Source organism: Chenopodium album, chromosome 9 (assembly GCF_948465745.1).
Source record: "Chenopodium album chromosome 9, dcCheAlbu1.1, whole genome shotgun sequence".
Classification (NCBI taxonomy): domain Eukaryota; kingdom Viridiplantae; phylum Streptophyta; class Magnoliopsida; order Caryophyllales; family Amaranthaceae; genus Chenopodium; species Chenopodium album.
In genome coordinates this window covers 16,146,929-16,168,050 of record NC_137842.1, presented here as the reverse complement: position 1 = coordinate 16,168,050, position 21,122 = coordinate 16,146,929, and the positions used below count along the sequence as shown (strand labels likewise).

General features: G+C 37.9%; 1 non-coding gene across 1 annotated transcript; it reads right to left on the bottom strand.

Annotated features, from left to right (window-relative positions):
- Positions 1-6,009: 6,009 nt before the first annotated feature.
- LOC145561011 (small nucleolar RNA R71) lies at positions 6,010-6,116 on the bottom strand. Its single transcript, XR_014093594.1, has one exon. It is a non-coding gene; the product is annotated as a small nucleolar RNA R71 (small nucleolar RNA).
- Between the last annotated feature and the right edge of the window lie 15,006 nt (positions 6,117-21,122).

The following is a 21,122-nucleotide window of genomic DNA, read 5'->3' as shown; positions in this document are numbered from 1 at the left end:
GAGTAGTCGATTTGATTACAGTCTAAGTGATCGACCTGACGAAAGATCGTCTCACTTAGCTTAAGCACCTAAGTATTGGCTCATTACAAGCACCAAATCATCGGTTCAAGAGCAAACACTTAAACGACAATATTTCCAAATATGGATTGTCGTGCTCCTTCTTTGTTTGGCAATTTTTTCCAAGTTCGGATTGTCATCGCTGGAAAGTTTTCCGAAATTGGATTGTCATACACCCAGTTCCCTATGGAAAAATTTCCCAAAGGATTGTCGTAGGTCTCTACTCATCATAAATTTCGGCAAAAGTTCCTCAACATGGATTGTCATTCGTTTCAACAAGTGGAAAATTTTCCCGAAGTGGATTGTCGGTCTACTCTTTTTTGCAAATGTTCCAAGACGCGGATTGTCAATAGTGCCAATATTTTCCCAAAAGGATTGTCGCATAGCGTTGGCAAATTTCCAAGGTGGATTGCTTTCAAGAGTTATATTCCAAGATATGGATTGTCGATCGTAGCAAAGTTCTTATGAAAGATTGTTACGAAGCATTAGCAACTTTTCCCAAAATTGGATTTTGGCAAATTTTCTGAGATACGGATTGTCGCTTCATCGTGGCAACATTTCCAAAGATGGATTGTTACGAAGCATTGACAACTTTCCCTAAATCAGATTGTCATAAATCATACAAGAGTTGTGTTGGCAACTATTCCCAAAAGAAAAGAGGATTGTTATCACAGAAAAGGCACCGACATACTGGTTCACAAGCAGCAAAGCGCCGACGTACTGGCATAGAAATATTATAAAGCAGTGATCTTTTCGAAGACTATCACAGCGGAAAAAAGGAGCTCTTTGAAGCAGCAAGGTGGCATTCCCTAGATTGTGGAGAGTTGTCACAAACAACTGGAGGTAATTTCGGGCGAAGTTATCTTCGATAGTATTCCCTAGGATGTGGAATATTATCAATGCGGATGAGGATTATTTAAAGAGAAATAATCTTCTATAGTATTCCTTAGGATGTGGAATATTATCAATGCGGATGAGAGATTGTTTTAAGAGAAATAATCTTCGATAGTATTCCCTACGATGTGGAATATTATCAATGTGGAGGAGGATCGTTTCAGGCGAAGCAATCTTCCAAATTTGGAAACAGTTACAGGCGTAGCGGTTTTCAAGCGGGATGGCATTATCTAGCTTGCAGGAGGTCATCAAACAATTTGGTTACTTTCAGAGACGTGTGCTCGACGGTGCAAGATACGCGTTTCTTAACTATTTTATCTGTTTAACTAATGCTAGTTTTGCAGGTATCGGCATTACAAGATTGATTTAGGATCGCAGAACGTTCTGAATCATTCTCCGTCCCTATCGCTACTTTGACTTTTGTTTTCGAAACTTGCGTTTCTCCAAACTCAGTCAAAGTGGGGGCTTCTGTAGACACCCATTTGTGTCTCCCCAAAAACCAAACCCAGTGATGAGTACCTTTCACGTCGAATCATAATCGAATGAAACGAAAGTGTGGAAGGTCTAGTGTTGCGGAAAATTTTTATTTTTTTTCTCTTCTCCCTATTTTTGAAAACTTTATTTTAAGAAAACAGCCAATCAAGTTTGGTTGGTCCATGATATGGGTCCAATAGTGGTGTAGTTGGATGGGGATTGCAAAGACCTTTCCAACGATATATTATAAGCCCAATTCCGATGAATATTGAGGAAGTTATGGCCAATTTACTAAACTGGGCCCGGTTTGAGCTTTATATGTGGCCCAATGATCTAGGGGAGGGCCTAATATGATTTATCATTCCTAATGCAATTAGAAATGGTTTTGGTCTTCTAGAATCTTCTAGAAGGTTCTTTTCATTCCTAATTCAATTAGCATTGATTAGTTGACTTTGTTGACTTTTCAGAGTTTTAATTAAAATCAAATAGCATTTTCGAAGAAATTATATTATTTTATCCTCCAGTACGGTAAACTTATCAGATTTTCGAAAACGCGTTAAAATAAAGCTTGGCGTCCAACCCCAGGCCTTGGCGCCTGGCACTAGTGCTGGTGCCTGGCGCCAGCTAGCCAGGGTTGGCGCCAGCTCTGTTTCCTGAGCGTCAGACTCTTTTTTGTTTAATTTATCTTTTTGGCTGATTTTCTCTATAAATATCGTATTAAAAACTCCGTTTTCGGGAACCAGATTTCATCAATTCTTATTTCAATTCACCAATTCTCGTCAAGTTTTCTTGATTATTCTCTCTCTCTTTCTCTTTCATAAACTTTGCTTTTTATACAAAATTCCGCATTCGCAAGATCTAGAAACACCTAGCCATATTCGAAGTTGCCTTCGCCCTAGACGTGAAAGGTTTTAATTTCTGAGGGTTTGGTCCCAAATCTCTCTTTCAATTATTTAATTTGATTGTTTGATTATTATTTTCCTTGAAGTTACTAACGTGTGTATTTTGTATTAGAAAGAGGTACGAAGCATCAAAGTAAGTGCTTTAATTGATTTATTGATATTATGGTGTAGAAATCATGTTTATAGTGTTATTATGATATTCCTAGTATCATGTCTAGGGTAAATTTAATATTAAATATGATTGTTGCGATGCTTCCTATATTCTTCCTAATATTTATGATTGATAGTATCATGTTAGGGCTAAAGCTTTGATTTTTATTGCTTAGTGACATGATAGGGTTTGTTATTAATCTTGTTAGTATCATGCCTAGGATCTTGCTATTTTTATTATGCTTTAACATGATTATGAATATTATTATTGTTATTATGATGATTATAATTATTATTATTATTATAATTTTATTGTCATGATTATAATTATTATTTTTTATTGATTATTATGTTGCTTGATATTTATTGTTATTGCTTGATCACACCTTCTATGCATGTTTAAAGGGAATTTGGTACTTGTAATCATGCTTAATAAGATAATTAATAATCTTGTTTAGGGTTAATATGATTATAATTTCAAGTGATCGCCAATAATAGTTTGTTTGTGCATTAATATTCAACCAACATAGATTAAACAGGTTTAGGGTTAATCCTATTGATTGCATGTTAGTCAGAAAGCGCACATGAATACGATCAGAATAAAGTAGAGGCCTATTATTAGGGCAGGTTCAATCTCTTTTAGGTTGGATTTGTACTTTCATCCCCGAACCCTTATTTGGTTCATGACCTTATGGAGTTGACGATCTCTTTGATCGTTAAGGGGTGTAACCTTCACCTCGTGAATGGTTTACAAGTTCCTTAAAAAACTTGTTGGCGACTCTTTTGCTCTATCTTCTTCCCTTTTGGACGCCACTGTACTTTAGTGTATGATCACAGTGGGGTTCAAGCTAGTGAGATTTTAAAGGCTTGAAATTATTCCCTACACCACTGCTATCTCTACTATCTCACATAGAGTCACGGTGGCGCCACTACAGCATGGAAAACGACAGCAGCCTCCATTCTTAAGGTATTCCATGAGAAAATGACACTGTTAACGCACTAAATATTATGTAATTATTATTTTAAGTTTAAATGCTCATATTGTACATCTTATTATCACCTGAATCGTCCATTTCACTCATGGATGATTGATGGATCGGGTGGGGTGGGGTGGATGGATGCAGGTTATGATCCACTCTCCCTGAACCCGATCCATTTCCATCTCTACCTAAACCTGATTATCTATACCCGAACAAACCTAAAACCCAAAATGACCCAACTTGTACCCGACTCGAACGACCCGATAACAAGGTTTATTATATCGTATGACTAGTTTTGCGTATGCTAGGATTTGCTCATCCTCTTCATACGCTCCTCTTGCCTATATTTATAGAATAATTAGAGAGGTTGTGGCTGACTCCAATAACTATTTTGTAGTTACTTCTTGGCACCAACTATCTTTGAAAATCATATTGTCTACTTTTGCCTCCAAACCAGTCCTTTCTTCATATTGGGCCTTTGGTTAAGTCCAGCCCATCTTTAATTGCAACCATCGACTGACCCGGTGATATGTCTATTTTATATGGTGTTTTTCCCCCGTCCCTTGGTCATAATTGGTAGTGTTTTTGGCTCGTTAGAGCCACTTTTATTACTAATTGGTGTTTTCTAGTGATTTCGTAGTTTTGGTTGAGTTTTGTAGGGAATTGCACTTTTGGAGCATTTTCCCGGGTCTTCGCGGAGCAACTACGGACAATGGAGGAGAACGACCGCTTTTTGTAGCCCAAGGCCGATTAGAGTCATCGAGCCGATGATTAAGGGCTCAACATGTGAAATACGAGCATTGGACCGAGTGGTTAAAACCCCTAAGTGGATATCTAGATTGGGCTAAGTAATAATTAAGGCCCAAACGAAGTTCAAAGCTCCAAGGTGAAGCCAAGCCCGATCGGGCGGATGCCCAGAATAAGAGGGAGAAGAAAAAGGCAGGCCCAATCGGGCGACCCTTCACCCGATCGGGCGCGTGTTTCTAGGGAGGCATCTTCGGCGATTTCTTAGTTTCTAATTAGGAGTAATTTTTAGATTATGGTTTAAGTACGATTGTAATGCTTTTGCTTAGGACTTCTTCTCTTAGACTTTCTCTCTCTACTTAGTTTATTTCTCTCTCTCTACAAATTCCATACTTTGTTCTTATTCAACTCCTTGTTTTCGATAACTTTGGTAACATTTTCCTCTTTATTAATTTCAGTATTTCTATTTCTTTAATTCATCATGTCTCCTTTAATTTCTTTATTTAGTTTAGATTCAATTATGTGTGAGTAGTTTAATTTTAGGGTTTTGGGGAATCCATAATTAATATGAAGGGATAATTTGTTATTATTGATTATTGATATTGCATGATAATTTCTTGTTGAATTGTTTTAACGCTTTACAATCGAATTATGAATCGAGCAGATGTGATTTGCTTGTAAAAGTTAAGCAATATTGAATTGATGAATTGAGCAGATGTTAATTTAATATTAAAGGCTATTTTCAATAGGAGCTTAGATCTAGTAAATTGCGATAGCCTGTTAGATCTATGTTGATTAATAAATTGCGAGAGCCTGTAAATCATGTTATTTGTGCAATGTTAATTATTGGTTGTTAGGTTTTATCCCGGAATATTAATTATTGGTGAACCTGCGACCCTAAGGCTTCTATCATTGAATTTCTCCTTAAACTTGATCTCCGTAGTTTAGTTACTTTTTACAATAACAAATTGGCAACTTGATAATTTAGATCACTCTTGATTTATTAGGAATAAATTAACTCGTTTCCCTTTGGTTCGACCCTTCTTCCTTATCTACATAGTTAGTGGATTTAGGTATTATTTTTTATTGGGTGATTACGACTTTAGCCTGTCAAAATTTGGCGTCGTTGCCGGGGAAAGGGTTTTATTTTTATTTTCTGATTATTTTTGTAGTCTAGATTATCCACTATTGTATCGGAGAACGTTAGTTCTATGAGGCGATTCTCATATTTGTCTTTTAGTTCTTTGTTTATGCCCAGGTGTTCCAGATCAGGTTACATTCCATTCGATCCTGAGATCGAGCGCTCTTTTAATAGACAAAAGAATCTCTACAGACAAATACTGGCGGGCTCTGAGGAAAACAATAATCAAATAGACCCTCCAACTGTTTCCAGTGATTAAGAAATCCCTTCAATCCCAGAATCAGAGATGGCAGCACCTAAGAAGCTCAACGATTATTCGCAACCAACCCTGACAGATTTTCCACACCTTACTCCTACTCCGACCCTTGATGGAGTGCAATTTGAAATCAAACCCCAATTTATCACAATGATAGAGAGGAAGCAATTCAGTGGAGCTAAGGGTGAAGATCCTAATCTTCACATTGCAGATTTCTGCCATTATTGCAACACCATTAGACAAGCTGGGGTCATGCAGGACCAAATCAGGGAGATTCTTTTTCCCTTTTCATTATGTGGAAAAGCTAAATTATGGTTTAATGGTTTGAATAGAACTGCACTTGGTATTACTGACTGGGAAACTCTTGCCTTGAATTTTTATAATAAATATTACCCTGCAGAGAGAACAGTTGTACTAAGGAGTGCCATTCAGAACTTTGCCCAAGAGGCCGATGAAACTCTATATGAGGCTTGGGAGAGGTTCAAGGATCTACAGAGAGAATGCCCCCACCATAATCTGGCACAATGGAATTTAATCCAAGCCTTTTACAATGGACTTGGAAATTCATCTATATCAATTCTAGATTCTGTAGCTAGTGGGAGATTCATGAATCTTAATGTGGAAGATGCAGGACAAGTTATCGAAGATATGGAAATACACAATTCCCAATGCGGGAATCCTAGAGGGTTTGCTAATAAAGGAAAGCATAATGTCGATTCTGTATCCTTTTTGCAAGCTCAGTTAACATCTATTTGTCAGAAACTAGATAATCTTACTATTGTTCCTAACTCTGTAGCTAATGTTTCTGCTGTTGCTAACAATGAAGCTTTCTGTGAAAATTGTGGAATTGTAGGGCATTGGGAGCAAGATTGTAGGAGTTCCATGGAGCAAGTTAATGCCTTTCAAACCTATAGGAAAAATAACCCATACTCTAACTCTTTTAATCCTGGCCTCCGGAACCACCCATATCTTTCCTACCGGAGTACCAATGTACAAAACCCCCCACCTCCACAACAAACACAACAACAACCCCCACCACAGAAAAAATATTACCATCCTAATTCTGGCTAGAAAAACCAACCACAATCCTCCTCATCTTCTGACCCTGCTATGACAGAAATTAGAGCAATGATTTCAAGCATGCAAAAGCACATGGAGAGTAGGGATGCACAAATTGATTCAATCATAGCCCACAATAAAATCATGGATAATCAAATTGCGCAAATTTCATCTACCCTACAAACCCGTCAGCAGGGAGCTCTACCATCACAACCAATTCATCCCACATATCATGCCAATGCAATCACTCTAAGGAGTGGTTCACATTATGATGGACCCCCTATGCCAAAGAAAGATGGACTTGTTCCTGATCCTGATTCCTTTATTTATAACAAATGTTAATCCTATTAACCTTGCAGGGATACAAAAAGATACTAACCCTTCTAATGTTTCTTTGTAGGGTAAATCTCAGGATAAGGGAGGATATGTGCAGAGCCCAATTATCAAACTACCATTCCCCAATAGGCAATTGAAGAGTAAGTTTGATAAACAATTCGGTAAGTTTTTGGAGGTTGTGAAAAACTTGCAGGTAACAATTCCTTTCACTGATTTAATCACTTAGGTTCCTGCATATGCTAAATTTATGAAAGATATTTTGACTAGGAAATGGGCCTTTGATGAGGTAAAAACTGTAGATTTTACAGAGGAATGTAGTTCTTTATTGCAAAATAAATCCCCTCCTAAGTTAAAGGATCCTAGTAATTTTTCTATCCCTTGTCATATAGGTAATGTCTTCATTAATAAAGCATTGTGTGATTTGGGTGCTAGTGTCAGTGTTATGCCATCGTCTATATGTTCTAAACTTAATATGGATGATTTAAAAGTTACTAATATAACTTTGCAAATGGCAGATCGTTCTGTTAAGTACCCTTTAGGTATTTTAGAGGATGTCCTTGTCAGTGTTGGTAAATTTTTTATCCCTGATGATTTTATTGTTTTAGACATGGATGAGGACACAAAAATTTCCATTATATTATGTAGGCCTTTTCTCCACACTGCAGGAGCCATTATTGATGTTAAAAATGGTAAACTAACCCTTTCTGTTGGTGATGATAATGTTACATTTAATTTAGGGAAAGTTTTGAAAGGACCTATGCTAGAGGAAAAAATGTTGTTTAATTGATGTGATTGATATAATGGATGATATTTGTGATGAAAGCTTACCACAGGTTCTTGCAAGGGATCCCTTGAAAGAAATTCTTTGTGGATATTTATGTGCAGATAATGCAAGCGTTTGGGGTAATGAGGTGGATGCCATTGAAAAAGCTCTATCCCTAAAAGAGCTAGACCCCAAAGAGACCATGAAGGTAGTGAATTTAGTTCAGGAATCAAAACCTGCAGAGGTTAAGAAACCTAAACTAAAACCTCTCCCTTCTCATTTAAAATATGTTTTTCTTGATGAGCAGGAACTATACACTGTGATCATCAGTACTGCACTTGATGACCCACAAACTTCCCAACTTCTAGAGGTTCTTCGAACCCAGAAAAGAGCAATTGGGTACATTATTGATGACCTTAAGGGTATTAGCCCTGATTTTTGTATGCACAGGATACATTTAGAGGACAACTATAAGCCCTGTATTCAACCCCAGAGAAGGTTGAATCCTAATATGCAGGAAGTAGTCAAGAAAGAGGTTATGAAATTACTTGATGCAGGTATTATCTATCCTATTTTTGACTCAAAGTGGGTAAGTCTTGTTCAGGTGGTTCCTAAGAAAGGTGGGATGACTGTAATTAAAAATGATAAAAATGAATTGATTCCTACTAGAACTGTTATAGAGTGGCGTATGTGCATTGACTATCGTAGATTAAATATCTCCACTAAAAAGGACCACTTCCCTCTCCCCTTTATTGATCAAATGCTTGAGAGGTTAGCTAATCATAAGTTCCTTTGTTACTTGGATGGATACTCGGGATTTTTCCAAATTCCGATTCACCCTAAAGATCAAGAAAAGACTACATTTACATGCCCTTATGATACTTTTGCATATCATAGAATGCCCTTTGGTTTATGTAATGCACCTGCTACTTTTCAACGTTGCATGATGAGTATTTTTTTCTGATTTCATAGAGTCTATTATGGAAGTCTTTATGGATGATTTTAGTGTGTATGGGTCTTCATTCGATGCATGTTAGTAAATCTTCCTAAAATCTTGAAAAGATGCGAAGAATGCAATTTGGTTCTAAATTGGGAGAAGTGTCACTTTATGGTGACAGAGGGAGTAGTTCTTGGTCACATTGTATCTGATATGGTTATACAGGTAGATAAAGCTAAGATTTATGTGCTTGAGCAATTGCCTCCTCCTGTTAATGTTAAGGGGGTTAGAAGTTTCTTAAGTCATGCCGGGTTTTATCGTCGCTTTATCAAAGATTTTTCTAAAATTGCTAAACCACTGACTCAGATTTTACTCAAGGATGCCCCTTTTGATTTTACTGACGAGTGTCTTGAAGCTTTTCACAAGTTATAGCAGGCATTGATATCGACACCCATCATATGTGCACCAGATTGAACTCTTCCTTTCGAAATCATGTGTGATTCAAGTGATTTTGCATTAGGTGTCGTGCTAGAACAGAGAAAGAACAAAGTTTTACATGCTATTTATTATGCAAGTAAAACTTTGGATGAAGCACAAGTCAACTATGCCACTATGGAGAAGGAGTTTCTTGCTGTTATTTATGCTTTAGAAAAATTTAGATCATATCTATTTGGTTCTAAAGTTATTGTTTTTACTGACCATGCAGCTTTGAAGTATCTAATAGCCAAGGCAGAATCAAAGCCTAGGCTACTCCGTTGGGTTCTCATGCTTCAGGACTTTGATGTTGAAATAAAAAACAAGAAAGGTGCAGAGAACGTTGTGGCAGATCACTTGTCACGTATCAAGTATGATGAGGGTAAGAATTCTCTTCCTATAGATGACTCTTTCCCTGATGATCACTTGTATGCAGTTGTAGAGCAGCACCCATGGTATGCCGATTTTGCTAATTATTTAGTGGGTGGTACTCTACCCCCTGACGTATCCTACCAAAAGAAAAAGAATTTCCTTTATGATGTTAAGTATTATTTTTGGGATGATCCTTTTTTGTTTCGTGATTGTGCAGATGGATTATTTCGTAGGTGTGTTCCCGAATGGGAAGTCCACGACATTCTTACTAGCTGCCACACCTCACCTTATGGAGGACATCATGGCCCTACCAAAACGGTGGCCAAGATTAATGAGTCAGGTTTCTATTGGCCCACCATGTTCAAGGATGCTAACACTTTTGTGTAGGCTTGTGACTCTTGCCAGAGGACTGGCAACATTTCGCGGCGGCATGAGATGCCCCAAACTGGGATCCTTGAAGTTGAAATATTTGATGTTTGGGGTATTGACTATATGGGACCATTTCCATCTTCCAACGGGAATTGTTACATACTTGTAGACGTTGACTGTGTGTCCAAGTGGGTCGAGGCCATAGCTTCGCCAAAAAATGATGCCAAGGTAGTCATTAAGCTCTTCAAGAAAACCATATTTCCAAGGTTTGGTGTCCCACGAGCTATCATTAGTGATGGAGGTACTCACTTCCATGAAAGACAATTGGACAACCTCCTAAAGAAGTACGGAGTATATCATAGAACCGGACTTAGTTACCACCCTCAAACTAGTGGTCAAGTTGAGGTCTCTAATAGGGAAATCAAGGCGATTCTAGAGAAGGTAATGGCCAAGTCAAGGAAAGATTGGAGTATGAAGCTAGATGACACACTTTGGGCGTATCAAACCGCATTTAAGACACCAATTGGTACTTCACCTTATAGACTAGTATATGGTAAGGCATGGCATCTTCCCGTGGAGTTGGAATACAAAGCTTTTTGGGCGATCAAGGAGTTTAACATGGATTCTAAGGTTGCGGGTAAGAAAAGACTTATCCAAATCAATGAGTTGGATGAGTTTAGATTGTCGGCATATGATAGTGCACGAATCTACAAGGAAAAGACCAAGAAGTGGCATGACAAGAGGATCCTACCAAAAGAGTTCGTACCGGGCGACAAGGTTCTACTCTTTAACTCTAGATTGATGATTTTTCCAGGAAAACTAAAGTCTAGGTGGTCAGGCCCCTTCACTGTCACTAAGGTGAACAAGTTTGGTTCGGCTGAGCTAGTGAATGATAAAGGTGAAGAGTTCAAGGTGAATGGCCAACGATTGATGGTGTATCATGAGGGCGCTACTGTTAGAGATGTGGAGGAAACCCTCCTAATTCCACTTCCATCTTGAGCTACATGGTGGTAAGAAGGTCGTGCGGGACCTAGATAAACCAACGCTCTGCGGGAGGCAACCCGTATTTCTTGCTTTCTAGACTAGTTTTTCCTTTCCCATATTTTTTTTATTTTTTTATTTTTTTTAGAGAGGTGAGGAAAGTGCAATTTTACCTTTCCAAAGTGTTTTTGTATAGGTATTGAATCAACAAGTAAGGAGATTTAAAGAGAAAAAGTAGAAGAAGTTTGTGTACTCCGAGCTGGGCAGGGGCCCGATCGGGCGCGCAAGTAAAGCACGAAATCGAGCAAAAATTCTCCCGATCGGGCGCCCAAGTGAAGAAATTTTGGAGCTTTTACTCGCCCGATCAAGCGCAGTTGAGGAAAGAAATTCAAGGGAAATTCGCCCGATCGGGCGAAGGCACCCGATCGGGTGCAATTTTGGAGAAATCGAGTGAAGACAAAAAGATATGTCGGGCGAATCTCGCCCGATCGGGCGAATTGGATGGAGAAAAATAATTCGAGTTCGCGCCCGATCGGGTGGAGGTCGCTCGATTGGGCGCGCAAATGCAGCTTTGAGAATCAAGTAATTTGCCCGATCGGGCGGAAGCTCGCCCGATCGGGCGCGCCTAAATTAGGCCGTGTTACTTAACCTTCTTTTTCTCCTCCCTTCTCTTCTTTTCCTCCTTACTTCATCTTCTTCATTCACTCTTTCTCTCTCTAAACTCCATTTTCATACCTTCAAACTCACCTTCTCTTCAAGATCTCCTCAAATTCTCCCATCAAAACTCATAAATTTTCACATAATCTTCATCCTCTCACCTTCCTCTACATTCTCCATACAATTTTTTCCACTTTCTCTCAACATTTTTGAAAACCCTACGAGAGAGAAAGCTTCAAAAGTTGTCAATTCATCTCTAATGGCTCTCAAGTGATCAAGAACACAAAGGGGTGAGAGTTCAAGGCAGCAACAACCACCTATGGTTGACCCGGAACTCCAAATTCCAGGGTGGAGCGAAGTGGTGGTCACTTCCGCGAAAAAAAGTCTAGGATGCTCAATATCGTTACGAGGCAAGTAATTTCTACCCATTTTGTTCATCATCCCACTCTAGCTAGACTAGGAATTGATAAACAAATGGAAAAATTGTTTAAGGGCATTGGAATGTGTGGTTTCTTTCAAATGCATTATGATACTTATGATTATTTGACTTTGGAATTTATTTCTAGTTTTAATGTGATTAAATCTAATGCTTTGATTACTCATGTTCAATTCCGATTGCTTAACAATGATGTGAGAATGACTTTGAATGAATTTGGTAAATTGTTTGAGTTAAAATCGGATAAACCCATTGAACCATCCCAAAACCATATTGCCGTGGTCTATAAAAAATTCACAGGGGAGGGTTTAACTAACCTTCAACATGCCAAGGGAACTTGGATTCAACATCGCGTGCCAAAATTTTGGCAACGGTTTGTTGGCCTCACCATCTTTGGGATGCATGAACCGGCTAATGTAAGGAGGGATGAGCTAGAGTTGTTGGCCTTCTATGTGATCCCTAGAGGTGAGAAATTGAACATCCCGCATAGGATAGCCCAACACTTCCAAAGGGCGGCCAATGCGGTCGAGGAGGGTAGGTCTAGGGCACCTATTTATTTTGGTGGGTTGGTTACCCACATTGCAGTCAAACATCTAGGTTTCACCCCTACCGACCATAGGAAAGTAGAAGGTTCTACCTTTATGGACCTTGCTTACCTAAGAGGCCTTAATTGGATCCAACCCATGGGTGGTGAGACGTGGTGGATAATCCACCGAGAGTCGGGTAGGAGAGACCAAGCCTTTAAGCTACCCAACCCCACCTTGACTAAGTTTGAGAAGGGTAAGCCTTCCTATACATTTGAGTTAGATGGTCAAGGGGAGGCTCAAGCGGCTCACCACACACCACCCCACCCACAACCTTAATTCCAACCACCACCCCAACCCTACACACATGACATCCCTACCTCTTCCGTTGATTATAACATTGACCCTCATGCCCCATATGACTTTTCGGCTTTTAAGAGCCAACTCGATAGGATTGAGAGGGGACAAGGAAGAGTAGAGGGTTTAGTGCAAAACCTTGACACTAGAGTAGATTCTCTAGATATAAGGGTTGGGTATGTGGAGAGAAACCTAGGAAGGGGTTTATACCCCATGTATGATGACTATGCCCGTCGAGGGGTTATTCCCCCCGAGGCTCTTGTTCCCGATTGGTTTCAATACCCCCAAGGAGGGTATTCGACCCCCGGTGCCTATGGCAGTTATGTGGACTATTCTTCGGTCCATGGTTATGGGGTCGATGCTCCTTTTGGTGGGATTGGGGGGAATGTGGACCCTAACTACTTTGCAGGTGGTTCGAGTTATGGTGGCGTTGGTTCGAGCCATGGAGGTGCCGGCTCTAGCCATGGAGGTGGCTATTCTACCATGGATGGGGATGAGGATGAAGAGTAGCTACTCCTAGCTACACCCCCAAGTCAATGAGGGCATTGCTTGATTTGGCTTGGGGGAGATGATCTTGTAAATGTGGTAACTCTCTCTCTTCTCTACTTAATGCTTTCTAGTATAGTTCTATTTTCTTTCTAGATTAGTTTTATTGCTTTCCTATATGAAAAATACAAAAAAAATTGAAAGTAAAAAAAATCCAAAAATACGTTCCAATGAATTGTAAATCATGCTTCCCTATGCCCCATACTTGAAAAATATTGTTTTGATTCTTGGTATATGATAATGAGCATTGTGAATTTGTTGATCATGATTTGAAGTTTGATTGTTCGGATGCCTAAACATGCGTCAATTTTGCCCAACTATCAGTGAATATAGTGCTTGACTAGTTGATTTGGTTAGGAATTGTGTGATAGTTCCTGGTATGTCAATGAATTTGAGTATTGGTTTGCAACTATGAGTAATGTTTGTATGGCTCAATATTATGCACATTGAGGAGGACGAAGGCATTTGTGCTTTTAGGTAGCCTTCAGACGATATTAGATACATTTGTTCCCGTCTTGCTTCCCATCATGTTGTTGCTTGTGCCCTTTTATTGATTTTTTAGCCACATTACAAGCCTATATGAGCCCCATTGGTTACTAGTCCCAAGCTTGGCTTAGGGGAGCTATTAGTTGGTGAGGTGAAGGAGTTGTGGTGTGCATATTGTTTGCACAATGTGGGAATAAAAGAAGAGTGATTGTTCTTTTGATTTTGTGGTTGGAAAAATTGTTGATGGTTTGTTGTTCAAGAATGAAAAATTTTCTAATGTGAGATAAAAAGAAAAAAAAAAAGCAAAAGAAAAAAAAAATTGTTTCAAATATTCAAATGTTCTATGTGAAGGTTGCTCAAGAAAAAAAAAAAGAGAAAAGAATTCAAAAGGGGAAAAAAAAAAAAAAAAAAAAAAAAAAAGAAGTTCAAGTTTGAAAAAAAAAAAAAAAAAGGTTCAAAGTTTGTTTTATTTTACTCTAGTTCTTTATTATCGTATTTTTGTGAGTGAATTTGTAAGTGTTGGGATTGTTGTTATGTATGGGATTGTTTGGTGAACTTTTGTGGAGTTAAGTTATGATTCGAGATGATTTGGTCATTGTTTATTTTTGACCTTGGGTTTTGTTAGGATATGACTCCCTTAAGCATGGCTTTTCTCCCACATTTTCCTAAATGTTTCCTACCCTTTACCCTAGCCTTACATTACAAGCTTTAAAGACCTTTCGACCGTTGTGCATAGAGTGGTATGAATGTGAAAGTGTTGTTTATCAATGTAAGTTATGATTTGACATATTTCGAGTCGACTAGTAGGTTGAGTGTATATCTTTTAAACACACGAGAGTGTGAGTTGGGAGGGCATTGTTCACATTAAAGGGGTTGGGATGGAGAGCGATCGAGTACATCTTTTACTCGCCACATAAATGAGAGTTAAGTGTGTGAGCACTAGTCTTGAATTCTATATGCTCATGTGGTTTGCTCTACTTGACAATTGTTGGGGAGGAAGAGTGATTAGATGCATGAGTTTGATTGACATTGAAGCATGTTTATTAGATTTGCCTTGAATTGTTGGTTCTTGATTTTGATTATTTAGGGTGAAGCATGTTTTATGTATTCATTGATGAGCTCTTTGCTTAGGGACAAGCAAAGGTTCTGCTTGGGGAAGTTTGATATGTCTATTTTATATCGTGTTTTACCCCCGTCCCTTGGTCATAATTGGTAGTGTTTTTGCTCGTTAGAGCCACTTTTATTACTAATTGGTGTTTTCTAGTGTTTTCGTAATTTTGGTTGAGTTTTGTAGGAAATTGCACTTTTGGAGCATTTTCCCGGGTTTTCACGGAGCAACTATGGACATTGGAGGAGCACGACCGCTTTTTGTAGCCCAAGGCCGGTAGAGTCATCGAGCCGGTGATTAAGGGCTCAACATGTGAAATACGAGCATTGGACCGAGTGGTTAAAGCCCCTAAGTGGATATCTAGATTGGGCTAAGTAATAATTAAGGCCCAAACGAAGTTCAAAGCTCCAAGGTGAAGCCGGGCCCGATCGAGCAAGTACTAGGCACGATCGGGCGGATGCCCAGAATAAGAGGGCGAAGAAAAAGGCGGGCCCAATCGGGCGACCCTTCACCCAATCGAGCGCGTGTTTCTAGGGAGGCATCTTCGGCGATTTCTTAGTTTCTAATTAGGAGTAATTTTAGATTATGGTTTAAGTACGATTTTAATGCTTTTGCTTAGGTTTCTTCTCTTAGACTTTCTCTCTCTACTTAGTTTATTTCTCTCTCTGTACAAACTCCATACTGTGTTCTTATTCAACTCCTTGTTTGCGATAACTTTGGTAACATTTTCCTCTTTATTAGTTTCAGTATTTCTATTTCTTTAATTCATCATGTCTCCTTTAATTGCTTTATTTAGTTTAGATTCAATTATGTGTGAGTAGTTTAATTTTAGGGTTTTGGGGAATCCATAATTAATATGAATGGATAATTTGTTATTATTGATTATTGATATTGCATGATAATTTCTTATTGAATTGTTTTAACGCTTTACAATCGAATTATGAATCGAGCAGATGTGATTTGCTTGTAAAAGTTAGCAATATTGAATTGATGAATTGAGCAGATGTTAATTTAATATTAAAGGCTATTTTCAATAGGAGCTTAGTCTAGTAAATTGCGAGAGCCTGTTAGATCTATGTTGATTAATAAATTGCGAGAGCCTGTTAATCATGTTATTTGTGCAATGTTAATTATTGGTTGTTATGTGTTATCCTGGAATATTAATTATTGGTGAACCTGCGACCCTAGGCCTTTTATTATTGAATTTCTCCTTAAACTTGATCTCCGTAGTTTAGTTACTTTTTACAATAACAAATTTGCAACTTGATAATTTAGATTACTCTTCATTTATTAGGAATAAATTAACTCGTTTCCCTGTGGTTCGACCCTTCTTCCCTATTGCGGGAAATATTTCAAGCATTACCCCTAACTTGAACCCCACTGTGATCATACACTAAAGTATGGTGGCGTCCAAAGGGAAAGAAGATAGAGCAAAAGAGTCGCCAACAAGTTTTAGGAACTTGTAAACTGTTCACAAGGTGAAGGTTACACCCCTTAACGATCCAGGAGATTGTCAACTCCAATAGGTCTTGAACCATGACTGGTAGTTCGGGGATGAAGGTACAAATCCAACCTAAAAGAGATTGAACCTGCCCTAATAATAGGCCTCTACTTTATTCTGATCGTATTCATGTACGCTTTCTGACTAACATACAATCATTAGGTTTACCCTAAACCTGTTTATCTATGTTGGTTGAATATTAATGCACAAATAAAACTATTATTGGCGATCACTTGAATTATAATCAAATTAACCCTAAACAAGATTATTAATTATCTCATTAAGCGTGATTACAAGTACCAATTCCCTTGAAACATGCATAAAATGTGTGATCAAGCAATAACAATAAATATCAAGCAACATAATAATAATCATCATAACAATAATAAAAATAATCATAATATTCATGATCATGTTAAAGCATAATAAAAATAGCAAGATCCTAGGCATGATACTTACAAGATTAATAACAAACCCTAACATGTCACTAAGTAATAAAAATCAAATATATAGCCCTAACATGATACTAACAAAAATATTAGGAAGAGAATAGGAAGCATCATAGAAATCATAATTGACCTAAGGAACTTATTCTTTACCCTAAACATGATACTAAGAATTTATTGTTGTCACCCTAAACATCAAATTAAGAAAAAAAATCCTAACATGATACTAGGAATCATAATAACAATCTAAGCATGATTTCTACATCATAATATCAATTAAAGCACTTACTTGGATGCCTCGTATCTCTTTCTAATAACAAAATTCACGCGTTAGTAACTTCAAGGAAAATAATAAAACCACAATTAAATTAAATAATTGAAAGAGAGATTTGGGACCAAACCTTCAGAAATTAAAACCTTTCACGTCTAGGGCGAAGGCAACTTCGAACAATGCTAGGTATGTCTAGTGCCAATGTAAGAGAAATTGTGTTTGTAAAAAGCTAGGCTTAGAAAGAGAGAGAGAACCAAGAATTTATTGATGAGAGTCGATGAGAATTGGTGAATGAAAACGGAGTTTTTAGGAGGCTATTTATAGAGAAAATCAGCCAAAAAGATAAAAAAAATCAAAACAGAGTTCTGACGCGTAAAACAAGATTAGCGCCAGACGCTGACATTAGCGCCAGGCGCTAACGCTGGCGCCAGGCGCTAATGCTGGCGTTTGGCGCTAACTTAATTATTGACGCGTTTTCTAAAATCAGATAGAAATTGCCGTACAGGAGGATAAAATCGTATTTTCCTCAAAACATTCTTTTGTTCTGATTAAAACTCTAAAAGTCAACAAAAGTCAATTTATCAATGCTAATTGAATTAGGAATGAAAAGAACCTTCTAGAAGAATCTAGAAGACTAAAACCATTCCTAATTGCATTTGGAATGATAAATCTATATTAGGCCCTCCTCTAGATCATTGGCCGCATATAAGGCTCAAATCGAACCCAGTTTAGTAAATTGGCCATAACTTCCTCAATATTCATCGGAATTGGGCTTATAATATATCGTTCGAAAGCTCTTTTCAAGCCCTATCCAACTACACTACTATTGAACCCATATCATGGACCAACCAAACTGGATTGGCTGTTTTCTTAAAATAGGTTTTCAAAAACAGAGAGAAGAGAAAAGAAATTAAAACTATCCGCAAAACTAGACTTTCCACACTTTCACTTCATTCGATTACGATTCGACGTGAAAGGTACTCATCACTGGGTTTGGTTTTGGGGAGACACAAATGGGTGTCTACAGAAGCCCCCACTTTGACTGAGTTTGGAGAAACGCAAGTTTCGAAAACTAAAGTCAAAGTAGCGATAGGGACGGAGAATGATTCAGAACGTTCTGCGATCCTAAATCATTCTTGTAACGCCGATACCTGCAAAACTAGCATTAGTTAAACAGATAAGAGAGTTAAGAAACGCGTATCTTGCACCGTCGAGCACACGTCTCTGAGGGTAACCGATTTGTTGCTGCGTTGTTGTTGTTGTGACAACCTTCCACAATCTATGGAATGTTATCTCGCTGTTTTAATGTCCACTCGTCTCTGAACAATGGAGCTTTTTTGATATGTCCACGCGCCTCTGAACAAAGAGCTTCTTTTTAATATGTCCACGCGTCTCTGAACAAAGAGCTTTTGAATGATATGTCCACGCGTCTCTGAACAAAGAGCTTTTGAATGATATGTCCACGCGTCTCTGAACAATAGAGCTTGAAAGAAATTTCCACGCGTCTCTGAACAAAAGAGCTTGAAAGAAATGTCCACGCGTCTCTGAACAAAAGAGCTTGAAAGAAATGTTCACGCGTCTCTGAACAAAAGAGCTTGAATGTTTATTGAGATAATATTCCGAAGAAAAATTTCCGAAGACCAACGCTTGTCGATCTAAATCTATACTAGGCCCTCCTCTAGATCATTGGGCCGCATATAAGGCTCAAACCGGGCCCAGTTTAGTAAATTGGCCATAACTTCCTCAATATTCATCGGGATTGGGCTTATAATATATCGTTGGAAAGCTCTTTTCAAGCCCTATCCAACTACACTACTATTGGACCCATATCATGGACCAACCAAACTGGATTGGTTGTTTTCTTAAAATAGGTTTTCAAAAATAGAGAGAAGAGAAAAGAAATTAAAACTATCCGCAACACTAGACTTTCCACACTTTCACTTCATTCGATTACGATTCGACGTGAAAGGTACTCATCACTGGGTTTGGTTTTGGGGAGACACAAATGGGTGTCTACACCTATCTACATAGTTAGTGTATTTAGGTATTATTTTTTATTGGGTGATTACGACTTTAGCCTGTCACCCGGCCCAAAGCCTTTTACAAACTCTAATATTTTATTTAACTCAATCAATTGAGTCAAAGTCAAGGAAAAGTCTAGAAAAGTCAAATTTTTAATTTTTAAATTTATTTAGGGTCAAATGAGAAGTTTCTTAAAATGAGAAGGATTTTTTTGTGCATAATTTTTTGTACTGAATGTGCATATTTTTTGAACTAAATGTGTAAAAAAAATTTGAACCAAATTTGATGTGCATAAATTATGAACATAATGTGCACATTTTCTGATTTTCCTGGAAAATTCAAAAATTTTATTATTTTGAAAATTTGTTTTGCACATTTAGTAAAAAAAACTTATGCACATTTCACCCTTCTCATTCTTCTCATTGGATATATATATATATATATATAATCCATTTTTTGCGAGAACTACCACGAAAACGAAATATTGTAATTAACTACCTTATAAAACACAAAATGTTGTAATTGACTACCACCCACCGGAAAGTCAAATTTGAATTTATTTTCCCGGCGTTCACCTAGTCACGTGACCCTTAATGACAAAATTTTCCCCCTTTATTCCCCAAATTCTCCCTCATGTTCACCAATTCACCTCATTTCATCCCCAAATCCCTAATTTTAATTTTAATCTCCCTTCTTCTTACCAATTTCCTCTTCAAATTGGGTAATTAAACCAGAATGTTCTACTTTTGTGCTTTTGATTGTGTTTGCTGGAATTCCCTTTTGAATTGATTATCCTATAAATTTTGTGTTCTTTGTTTTAGGGTTTACTCTAATCGTTGGTTGTATTTGTGAATGCAATTACGAATAGCTTCACCATCCAACGGCAAGTACAAGTGTGGAATACCCTTTGCGAGGGTGACATCGTGGACGCATGATAATCCCGAAAGGAAGTTTGAAGCTTGTAAGTTTTATAATCCCGAAACTAATCAAAGGGGTTGTAAATACTTTCGTTGGGTGGATGAAGGAATAATTTACTGGCAACGGGATATTACTAATCAACTCATTTCTTAAAATCATATCTTAAGGGTGAGGTTGATGTATTGAAGAACAGAGTATGCTGCCTTGAAGCTGAGAAGAAGAGGATAATGGATGAAGCAGAGCACATGAAACTGAAGTTGAAGAAGAAGAATACTGGTCAATTTAGTGTTGTAGGAAATTTGTCTTTTATTGTTTTTGTATCTGTTTTAGTGAGTTTCCTTATGGTGAAACTCTTAAGTTAGGTTGTTCCTGCCTCTGTTTTTTAGGTGTTTTGGTATTGAGCAGCCTAAGATGTTAGCTAGAGTGTTTAGGGTTGTATTATGCACTGTATGTTGGAATGTTTTCTTCTAATGGTTAATTCCAAATTAGATATCTGTGTTGTGGTAAATATATCATCACATTGGAAATTTAGAGAGTAAATCATGAGATTTAAACCATTGATGAACACTCCAAAATAATCATCCAAGTTTGAACAAAATATTGGTTCTTACATGTAATCCAAATTTGAACAAAAGACATGACATGTTCCAAAAGATAATGTTTTACAAGACTTGGTGCCAATTACAGAATTTAAGTAATACATAATGCATCATGGTTTTGCTTTTGTGCTTGTTTGGGATGAAAGCACTTCAACCATACTCTTGTGCTTCTTTGGCTTTGGAATCCCTTTTGGTGCAGCTGAATTTCTTGGTGCAGTTGATGTAGTTGTTGCAGTAGTTGCTGATCTTGGAGGCACTGACTTCCTTGATGCAACTGATGTAGATGGTGCAGCTATAACAATAGTTGTAGCAGCTATAGACTTTCTCTTTTAAGTTGCAGCGGGTTGTACTTGAGCAGCAGA